This window comes from Sorex araneus, chromosome 2 (assembly GCF_027595985.1).
Source record: "Sorex araneus isolate mSorAra2 chromosome 2, mSorAra2.pri, whole genome shotgun sequence".
NCBI lineage: Eukaryota > Metazoa > Chordata > Mammalia > Eulipotyphla > Soricidae > Sorex > Sorex araneus.
Window position 1 is genome coordinate 344412492 of NC_073303.1, and position 12035 is coordinate 344424526.

Here is a 12035-nt window from a genome sequence, read left to right on the forward strand (position 1 = left end):
TTAAAACTCTGCCATCTGAATTGCCTTTTGTTATTTTTTATAAATTTATTAATTTTAGTCATCATTAAATTGCAGTTACTCATTATAAGGTTTCAAGCATACAATTTCACAACACCGTTCCCTTCACCAGTATACATATACACATATATACATATATACATATGTGTATGCGCATATACAGTGTGGTTTAATTGGCCAGAGAGGTAGGAGCTTCAGTGATGGGTTGCATGGGGACCTATCACTGATGGGGCGGGGGGCGGGGGGAGAACCGGCCCTGCCTCCTGCCCAAATGAGACCCCGAGCAGCCATCCACAAACAGCTCCTCCGCTCCTGAACAGCCATCATCCCTGAAGCACAAAAACCAATCTAGGAATGTAGCGGTTGCTGGCAGAAATACCTCTGGACTTAATACCAGAATCCCAAAACTAGGCGGCCACTTTCTCGACCGTGCAACATCATATGCTCTTTGTTATGGACAATAGAAAACACACAATCTAATGATGCCATTCCAACAGGTCTGGCTGTTGGGGGGGAAAACTCCAAGTAATGATAGTGAGTTTTCTGTCGAAAATTGAATGTAATCAAAGTAATGAGAGAATGAAGTGAAAATCATCTGCCACACAGGCAGAGGGGAAGTGGGAGGGGGGTATGCAGAGGTTCTTGATGGTGGAACATGTGCACTGGTGAAGGGATGGGTGTTTGATCATAGTATGACTGAGACTTGATCCTAAAAGCCCTGTAACTGTTCTCATGGTGACTCAATTAAAAAAAAAATACTACTACTGATGGACCTATTTTTTTGCACTGTGATTTAAGGTACTGTCACTGACAGATTTTCATGTATAACACGTTAGCTCCTTTCAGAAACACCTTTTTTGCAGTTTAATGCTTCCCTCCACCATAAATGGTGTCCCTCCCTGTCCAATCCCCAGCCTTCTCAAGTGGCATGTTTCCTATTGAAGACCAGTTCTCGTTTTGTTTCCATTGTCTTTGGGTCTCCCTGCATTCAAACCAGCACTGACTGTCTTGTTTGATATATGCCAGTTTCTTTGGTGTGAGATGATATCTCATTGTTTTGACTTGCATTTCCCTGATGATTAGTGGTGGAGAGCATTTCTTCATGTGCCGTTGGGCTATTTGTTTTTCTTCTTTGAGGAGTGTCCATATTTTCTCCCCACTTTTTTCAGGGTTGGATGATTTTTCTTATTAAATTCTAACAGTGTTTAGAATTTAATACATATCCTTACATATCTTTGATATTAACCCGTTACCAGATGAGTGTTGGGAAATTAATTTCTCCTATTCTATGAGCTATCTGTATCCTGGTCACTATTTACCTTGAGGTGCAGAAGACTCTTAATTTAATGTAGTCCCATTTGTTTATTTTGCTTTCACTTGCTTGGTCAATGGTGTTTCATCCTTGAATATGCCTTTAGCTTCCATGTCATGGAGAGTTATGCCTTCTGCCTACATTTTCCTCTATGTATCTTATGGATTCAGGTTTAAAATCAAAGTCTATAGAGCTTTATTTTTTCTTTTTTATGTCACACCCGGCAATACTCAGGGGTTACTCCTGGATTTGCAATCAGGAATTATTCCTGGTGGTGCTCAGGGGGGTCCATATGGGTTGCTGGGAATCAAACCTGGGTCGGCCACTTGCAAGACAAATGCCCTACCTGCTGTGCTATCACTCCAACCTCTCTGTAGAGCATTTTGACTTGACTTTTGTGCATAGTGTTAGAAAATGTCTGAGTTCTTTTTTTTTCATGTAGTTGACCATTTTTTTCCTCAATACCACTTGAAAAGACTTTCCTTTATATTTTTTCTTTTTTAATCAAAGGTTAATTGACCATATACCTGAGGATCTGTCTCAAGAAATGTAACTCTATTTCATTCCAAGGGTCTTGGTATCAATCTATTTTATTCCTGTACCTGCAGTTTTAATTTCTATCACTTTGTAGTTTAAAGTTGAAGAGAGTGATACCTCCCAAATTCTTTTTTTCTGAGGACTGCTTTAGCTATTTGGGGAGTGGAGTGGGGATTGTTTCATATGAATATCAGTAAGGTTTGGTTTGTTTCTTTGAAAAATTCATGGATACACTTATAGGGAATGCATGGAGTCTGGGCAATGAGTTGACTTCCATCCTTCTATCTTTTTATCCTTCCTCCCACCCTCCCTCCCTTCCTTCCTTCTTCCTTTCCTTTTATTTCTTTCTTCCATTTCTTTGTGCCACATCTGGCAGTGCTCAGGGATCATCTCTTGCAGTACTTAGAGGACCATAAAAAAATGGTGTCATGGATATAACCAGTGTCCTCTAAGTGCAGGGCAAGTATCTTAACCACTCTATTATCTGCCCAGATTTCTGAGTTTTCCCCTTAATCAAAGATAATTTTAATATTTTAATTTATAAGTTATTTTAAAAGCATATTGATGAAAAGCCTACAAATAGTTGCTTTTAGACTATATGATTCATCAAATGTTTACTAATAATTTAAATAATACAAAGCATTATACTGAAATAAACTTTAATAACTGCATCTGACATTTATTTTTTTCTTTTTCCTTAAATGTGAATCAATATCACTGGTTTTAATAAGTTCTGATAATGCCAATTATTTTGAAATGCTCAAATAAATTCTGTTTTTTGTTGTTGTTTTTCTGCCAACCTGGTGATATTCAGGGCTTACTCCTGGATTTGTGCACAAGCATCACACCTGGAGGACTCAGAGGACAATATTGAGTAACAGGGATCGAACTCAAGTCAGCTGTGTGCCAAAGCAAGCACCCTCCCTGCAGTACTATGGCTCTGTCCCCACTTCTGCCTATTTCAACTATAGTTTGTTTCTCACAGAACTCCTCTATCATTCTTAAAACATCAACAGACCAAATGAGATTTTTAGCCATTTGATCTTAATACAAAACAACATATAGACAAAACCAAAAAATATATATATATTATTTAAATTAAATATATTTAAATTATATATTTAAATTAAATATAATAAATAAATATAATTAAAATATAATTTTTTATTAAAAAATAAAAAATATATTTAAATTAAATATATTTAAATTAAATATAAATTATTTAAATTTATTTGTATATATATAAAAAGTAATCAACACAAAAACACACTGAATGAAACTATTTATTGAGGTAATGATGAGCCACTAAATAAAGACAAAATAACTGGCCAATTTTCTTTGTTTTGTATTTTGGTCCAAGATACAACCAATAATAAACACCATAATTATGTTATTTATGAAAGCATGACATTGATGGCTAGAGAACTATTGAGATTTTTTATTAACACAACTGAACTCTTTTATATTTAGTATCTTGCTGTCTGTGAGAATCAAAATGAACTACATATTGCAAAGACTAGGGCAAAAATTACAGAAAAGCCTTTTCTTTGTCATTCTCCTAAGATAGGAGGTGTGAGTGAATTAACAGAGTCTGGAACATGCATATAATACAACAATAAATGATGACTCTCCCCTTTCCCTTTTTATAATAATATATAGAGAACATGAGCATATGAATGGCAAGCATAACAACATAGTGAGTCAAAACAATAGGACTTGGATGAAGGTCAGAGATAAAGCACATGCTTTGAATGTATAAGGTGATGAGTTCATGACCAGGACCAACAACAGATAAAAGAGAGAACAAAAAGCAAAGAACACTGAGTGGGGTGCTAGATGCTCTTTAGTGGGTCTGTGGATATCAGTTTATTCATCTATAAAATAAACTGATTGTGATTTAATGGACTGAATTAATGTTATTTTCTGGAAAAGGTATAATCTTTTAGAAAGACAATATACATAAATTTAAGGGAAAAGGTGACAGTTACTATTGATTAATCATAGACTACATCCTTCTTGTATATTTTTTGATTGAAAAAAATCTACCAATAGGAGAAAAATATGTCAAATTACAGGCATAACTGAAGACAATATAACATAAAAAATATAGGATAAATGACATAGGAAGAAGCCATGCTATTCTCATAGATTGTTTAATTTATAATGTTATATATGTAAATGCATATAGTATGTAAATATGTTATTTGGAGTTTGTAGTTAATAAAATATAAAAGTTCAAATTTTACCCCTGAGTGTTCAAGAACCCAGACTAGGACCAGACAACAGTAGAGCAGTTGAGTGCTTGCCTTACCTGGCTGACCCAGGCTAGATCCCTCACATGCTATATGGTCCCCAACTCTGCCAGAGTGGTGATCCTTGTATGCAGATGTAAACCCTGAGCACTGCTGGGTGTGGTTCGAAGTCTTCTCCCAAAGAAAAATAAAATGAGTTAAAAGCCAAACTAACTCATTTAATATTTATAAGGAAATAATAAAACAAGAATATATATATTTATAGACAGTTTTCTAATAGAGATACTTGGTATATTATTTTTAGTGCAAAAATACTCACATAAAAGAGATACTATAAATAAAAGAGAAACCATCCATTTTTATTGGTCCTTTATCAACTAACTGAACTGGATCTCTGACTTTGTATTGCTCACTCCTCAGAATCACCATATGCTCAGTGCAGAGGTGTGAGTAGCGTCACACAGCGTCGATCAGTGCCGTTGGAGTAGAGAGGACATATGGGCTGCAGAGTCCAGGACACAGAGTCTGACACAGGCTCTGTCATTTAACTAATCTCATCTTATAGTTAACATCAGTTTAGAAACTCAGTATCCAAAAGCTTTGTTTTTTTGGGTACCACACCTGGTAGTGCTCAGGGCTTACTTCTGACACAGCATTCAGGAATCAGTCCTGGGGGGGCTCAGGGGACCATATATGATCGCATGAATCGAACCCAGGTTGGACTCATTCCTGACCTACTGTACTACCTCTTCTATCCATCTATAGACGCACACAGATGCACACAGACACACACACAGACACACACATACACACACATCGAGAGACATGCAGAAGTAAGTATATGATTATTTAACATGCTACTTATTTTTATATAGATATGGTCTCCTTTTATAAATGTCACTTAAAGTACTTTGTTTTAAAAGCTGAAACAACTATCTACACCTCAAGCACAATCAAACCATGCTATTTTCTTATGTTACTTCTACAAGTGATTCCCTTGAAGTTCAAACTTTTAAAGAGTAATCATAGCATTTTATAACCTGACACCCACAATTTCCTCTCTGTATTTCTCACCACTCTCATTTCAGCATTTCTAAGCCTCACTTCAATGCTTTATTAAGAATACTCATTATTTCTTAGGGTAAGGATTTTTGTTTTTTTTCTTAGCAATTTCAAATACTCAGTATTAGCTTTAGTCATTAAGCTGTACTAAATTCACTGTGATCATTTTGTATTACTCTGTGATCATGTAATTAATATAAAATTTGTATATATACAATGAAACTTATTGTTATGTGTCAATGATATCATAATAAAAATTTTCCTGCTCTTTTCCATTAGTCAGCAAGACATATTTAATAGGCCTAGAAGGAATACATACATTTTCCATATTAAAATATATTCATTTACTTTTATATCTATATTCCTGGTCAAAATACTACTTATGTATTTTGTAACACAAAATACAAGAGTAATCTCTCACATTCCTGCTTAATTTGTTCTTCTAGCATTAAGAATAGAGTCTAGCATATATTAGATACATTTATTTAATATAAATTCTTTCTACCATGCACCAAATCAGGGCCAAAATCTCTTTATCAAGTTACACTGGAAATCAAATAATAATCATAAAATAATAAAAATCATCAAAATAATAGTGGAACATCCATATAACAAAGACCAAGGAAAAAATATCCTCAAAATTGATCTACTGCTCTGAGTCTATATTTTAAAAGTCAATTTCATTACACTTAAATATTTCAGACGTATTTTGGAAAATGCACTTTTTCCATTCTGCATAGTTAAATAAAGTTATGTGAGAATTTTTGATGATAATTGCCACAACTATTTTATAAATACTGATTTTTAATGGTAATATCCACATTAGTAAATATTTGAAAGTTAATGGGAAACAGTCAAATGAACTGACTGGGAAAACACACTTGTGGTTTTTTTTTTTTTTGAAAAAAAAAAACATACCACCTGGAATCAGCTGCAGTGCATTCACTGTGTAAAAACATATCTTTAAATAAAGTGAAGATAAAAGGGGCTTGGGAACTGAGTCCAAAATCAAATTAATTGCTACTCCATATTTTCTAAACTCAGAGTCAACATTTCTACTTTTTTTCTGTTTTATACTGTTACTCGTTATCCTCTAAAAAAGTTGTCTTCTTATGTGGAAAGTGTCACCTAAACACAATTAATGTAATGTATTTTTACTCAGATTCATTAATTTCAGGTAGGTTAGTCATTAAATTTGCATTATAATAAGTAATCAGTAAATGACATGGTCCAGTTCAGTTATTCTTTGTAAGCTTTTTTAGCTATTCATTATTCAGTCTGTCAGATGCTTTATAACCATTTTTGTTTGAGATTTTTAATAAAATAAATGGGTAAAAGGTCAATATTGTAATTGACAGGTATCTATGTTTCTTAAAAACATGATATAATTGGGCTTTTATATTCCTCCAAGGTAGAACAGAGGCCAAGTTGGAAAATACTGGAAAAAGAAATTGCTAATTATATCACTAAGTCTGCAAATGAGTGTTAGAACATTTCTAAGTAATAACATTTAAAAAGTAACACTGTACAGAAGGCCATTAGGTCTTTAGCATAAAGTTTACCTAAGAGCCTTGGGATAAAGCAAATATGAACCCAAAGGCAGAAAACTTAGAGCATATGCACTGTGGCACTGTAGCACTGTCGTCCCGGTGTTCATCGATTTGCTCGAGTGGGCACCAGTAACATCTCCTTTGTGAGATTTGTTGTTACTGTTTTTGCCATATTGAATATGCCACAGGTAGCTTGCCAGGCTTTGTGTGCGGGTGGGATACTCTCGGTAGCTTGCCGGGCTCTGCAAGAGGGATGGAGGAATCAAACCCGGGTCAGCAAGGCAAACAACCTACCTGCTGTGCTATCGACTGGAGAGCATTTACATCTGTATAAAATTCCCTCAACCAAAATTTGGCATTTCCTACTTCAGAATTAAAATGATTCAGTCTTCCTGTGTAGCTTCCATAACTAACTCCAATTTAATTTTATGCAAATTTTTCTGGAATGGAGCCATAGCACAGCAGGTAGGGCATTTGCCTTGCATGTTGCCGACCCGGGTTCGGTTCCTCCATCCCTCTCAGAGAGCCCAGCAAGCTACCAAGAGTGTCCTGCCCGCACGACAGAGCCTGGCAAGCTACCCATGGTGTATTCAATATGCCAAAAACAGTAACAAGTCTCCCAATGGAGATGCTACTGATGCCCGCTCGAGCAAATTGATGAACAACAGGAAGACAGTGCTACAGTGCTAATTTTTCTAATAATTCTCTCATTTGGATCCAACTCTTAATATGAACTCTCCCAGCCACTGTCCAAATTTAGGACTGTCATTTCACCTAATAAATACTCTATCATTAAATTAAAATTTTAAATGCCTTAAATATTTTGACTTCTAAAATTGCTCATTTTCTTTTCTGCCTCTGTTTGCTTTGGGGTCTTTGACTTCAATAAAGTTTTTCTATTCAAATTGTGCCTTCTAGATTGATATTGCTGCTAATTGATAAATACTGACTTCTGTCCACAGTGTATGTTTTTCTGAGGTTATCTTATAAGCAACAACTGTTTCAAAAAACATTTATGTTATAATCATTCAAATATGTAGATTTTCTATTTAAACATTTCTTTGGAGCGGACATATCTGTACCAAGACTCAGACATATTCAAAGTATATATGACTCATAAGATTCAAGGGATATACTTAAAACTCTACAAGTCAAAACCTGCTTTGCCAAATGTTCCTCATTTTGAATCTTAACAAACAGAAATCACTATAAATTTAATAAAACAGACCAAAAACCTAAGCATTCTAAAATTTCTTCTTTGCTTTACTTCCAATATTGTATAAAGTTCATTTTCTTCTAAATATTTGATAAATTATTACCCCTAGATATTAAGTTAGATGCTAATCATAAGGCAGTAAGCAAGTAGATATCTGTAATGTTCAAAGAATTCACACCCTAATCAAATAAATACAGGTAAAGAGGCTATTTATGTTCTAATTTATATGAAATACATTCCTAGGAGTCTGGCAATAGATAACTTACAGAGATGTATAAAGTTGCCCTGCAAATTTACCTATACTAATTACAGTACATAGTTCAATAGCCAGTGGGAACAATCCACATGTGTTCAGTGACAGAGTGGAAAATGAAGCTGTTGTATAATGTGTATGTGTGTGTGTGTGTGTGTGTGTGTGTGTGTGTGTATCTTCACCCAGCTACAGTCCCTCAAATGCTGGTATGCACTGTAGCAACTGTCTTCCTGTAGTTCATGATTTGTTCCAGCGGGCACCAGTAACAGTCTCCATTGTGAGATTTGTTGTTACTGTTTTTGACATATTGAATACACCACGGATAGCGTGCCAGGATCTGCCATATGGGCGGGTACTCTTGGTAGCTTGCTGGGCTCTCCAAGAGGGATGGAGGAATCAAACTCAGGTCCACCGCGTGCAAGGCAAATGCTTTACCCGCTATGCTATCATACACACACACACACACACACACACACACACATACACACACACATACATATTTAATACTACTCAGCCACAAGGAATGATGAATCAATCATGCACTTTGCTGCAAGAAGATCAAATTGGAGGACCTTATTTTAACTAAAGTCAGAAGGACATGGTCTAACATTAGATATTCTCACATATGTGTGGTATAAGATACCTAGGAAATGATAGATAACAAAGGTGGGAAAAATATTTACTGTAGATCATTGGAACAATAAAGCCAAGCAAAGAGATAGATGGAGTGGGGAGGTGTGCAGGGGTCAAGAAACAAGGAGACAGGGTCTGAAAGTAATGTAAAGGCAAATTTCACTGGCCCCTCTACAGAAGGAAGGCAAAACTATCCATATATATCTTAATCACTAGATCAAACACTACCATTAGTATGGGTCCAAATTACAACGAAAACATAAAAATGCACTTGTCAGGAGCCAGGATGGAGGGTCTGGGGTAAGCAGAGAGGGATGGACATGGGTTAATGGGATTGGAGGAGGGAAGATTATAGTCCTAAAATTCCAGTGTTAGCAACTATATAAATCGTGGTGCCTAAATTTTTAAAAATATATTACAAAAATAATGATTATATTCTATATTTCTGTATTATTTTCTTCCTAACTGCCATGGTTGTTTTTCTAACCAGTGTGCTGTAACTCTTTTCCTATCTATCCTATTCAATGTTGTCAGACTTATCTTTCTAAAGTTCCCAGCTAAATATTTGGTAGATCTTCCTAAGGATTAGGGATTGAATTCCAAGTCTGAGATAGGATTGATATTTAGGACTGAATTCTTTTCTTTTTCTTTTGTTTTTGGGACACACCCAATGGTGTTCAGGGCTTAGTTCTGGCTCTCTGCTCAGGAATCACTTTTGGTAGTGCTCAGGGGACCATCTGGGATGCCAGATTGAACCCAGGCCGGCCGTGTGCAAGGCAAATATATTACCATCTGTACTATCACTCTGGCCACAGAATGAATTCTTAAAACTGACTGCAAACTTTTATTGATAAAGACTTTACACTCTATTTCTCCAAATTTGTTCATAACTGAGGCCAATGGTAAATTCCTTTAAAATCTCCAAATACGGGGCCAGAATGATAGTACAGTATGTAGGGAGTTTGCCTTGCACCTGGTAGACCTGAGTTGGATCCCTGGTGGCGCCCCATACGTCTCCCAAACCCTGCCAGGAGTGATCCCTGCATGAAAAGCCTGGAGTGAGCTCTGAGCACAGACAAGTATGACCCAAAATTTAAAATAAAAATAAAATTAAAAAAACATGCCAAGTATTTTTTTCTCATAGCCCTACACTTCAAAACATGCTTTAGCAGAAATAATTTTCACCTGAGTGACTTTCACCTACCCTTTACTTCATCCAAGGCTTCAGTTTCTATAAAGTCTTAAGTATTATAAACCCTCTGAGTACCCCATTTTTGTTCTCTCATTTTACCTCTATCAACATATATTATTTATGGAATCATATTGTAATCACAGGTTTGCCTCTTTTCTGCTAGACTCTGAACCTCTGAAAGAGAGAACCCTGCATCTTTGCTCATTTTCATATTTTTTATTTGTCCATCATGTCTTCCATGTAGCAGTGTGTTATAAAACTTTTGGTAGAACAGCAGGGAGAAAATAGTCTATCAGAGATAATAATAAAAATTGGACCTTAATCTAATATGTTATAAAGGCAAAACAACTCCTAATGCATGAAGACTCTCTGGCCTGTGATACTGACTATATTCTCTGTGCATTCTGGGTCCATTATAAAAGGTTCTTTTAAAAAATGGCAACATCCCATTTTGAATTTTCTTCAAAATTCTTCACAATTTAAAACTTCCTCAAGGAAACAGTCTTCCTGTTACTTCGATAGATATAGCTTTTACTTTATATTCTGAAATATCAATATTTCAACACAGGAATCGTTATTTGCTTACTTTTCATTAGAAACTTTGTTATATGTATACATATGTGTGCGTGCATGTGTCTGTACCAAAACTGCCAAAGATGATATGCAATGCAAAAGTAGTAAATGGTACTTAATCCTTGCTGCTGTGTGTAACAAATATGCCATATGTTCTTTTTGAACAAATGACTGAAAGAACCCTCTGGGGTTCTACACTCAATGTGCCACCAAAACTGTTCTCACAGACTCAATTATTTTGTTTTCATCTTGTTTGATTTCTCAGCAAGGCTCGTTAATGCAGACCACTCTTTCTAGAAAGGAGGACTTTGTCTGGTTTCCATACACTAAACTTCTCAATTTTAATTCTACTTTTCTGGCGGCCCCTCCTCTAATTTCTCTTTTACCAATTTGTTAAACATTTGTTTCACAAGGCTATCTCCTTACCCCTTATGCCTCTTCTCCTCCTACTTCTCCCAGATTGCTCCTTTTATCAGTGCTTTCTATAAATACATCTTAATAAAGGTAGACAGTAACCTCATCCTTCTTCTTTCAAAATGGACACAATATCATGAGCTTTCATGAGCAAGCATGGTACCAATGGAAATACTCAGCAAGTGGCTACAGAAGAGAAGAGCCAGAAGCCCAGGTAGATGCTCATCAAGTGGGGCACATGCTTTTCAGGCAGAAGGCCCAGTTTTGATCCTTGGCACCACATGGTTCCCCAACAGCTACAAGAGCAAACTCTGAGCACTTGTACAAGGAATAGCCTGAGTACCACCAAGTATGACCCCAAAATGAAAGAGAACAAAAAAATGAATGTTTATGGAAAAATCCTTCATAGGGCATTAAAAGGGCACTTTATGAGTATTGTCCTTTTAATTGTTTATGATGACAGGTTTATGGGGAGGCTCAGGAGGCTCTGGAAATTTCACGCTTATTTTGTTCTGTAAAATGTAAGGCAGCATTTGGAACATGCAAATGAATATTAAATCACTAGGCTTTGTGCAAATTGGCTTTAAAATTCTGAAAAGACTATTTGGTTATTTACCAGGGAAGAGTTGTAGCAGCCTCCCAGCCCGCAAAAGTGCTTCCTGTCTAGAGCAGGGTTTAAAAGAGGATAAAACAACACACCCTCGGGCAAGTGAGAGGGCTTGAATAGACTACATTTGGGAGTGCAATGCCTCAGGGAATTCAGAAATTAACACAGATTAAAACATTCTGCCTCTAAAGTCTCTATCAAAAGACCTGTTCTACAGCATAAAATAAAAAATGTGTGAGGTAGAGGGGGTACATAGCAAGATTTATAAGAAATTTCTCAGCCACTCAAATAGAAATAGAAAGGGGCCTGAGAGAATAGTAGCTAAGACACTTGCCTTTCAATCAACAGACAGTTTGATCTCTGGCACCCTGTACGTTCCCCCCAGAACTGCAAGGAGTAAATCCTGAACATGACTG

General features: G+C 36.0%; 1 protein-coding gene across 8 annotated transcripts in view; it reads right to left on the reverse strand.

Annotated features, from left to right (window-relative positions):
- Positions 1 to 12035, reverse strand: part of NOL4 (nucleolar protein 4) — a 302404-nt gene that overhangs the window by 130269 nt on the left and 160100 nt on the right. The window lies entirely within an intron of this gene.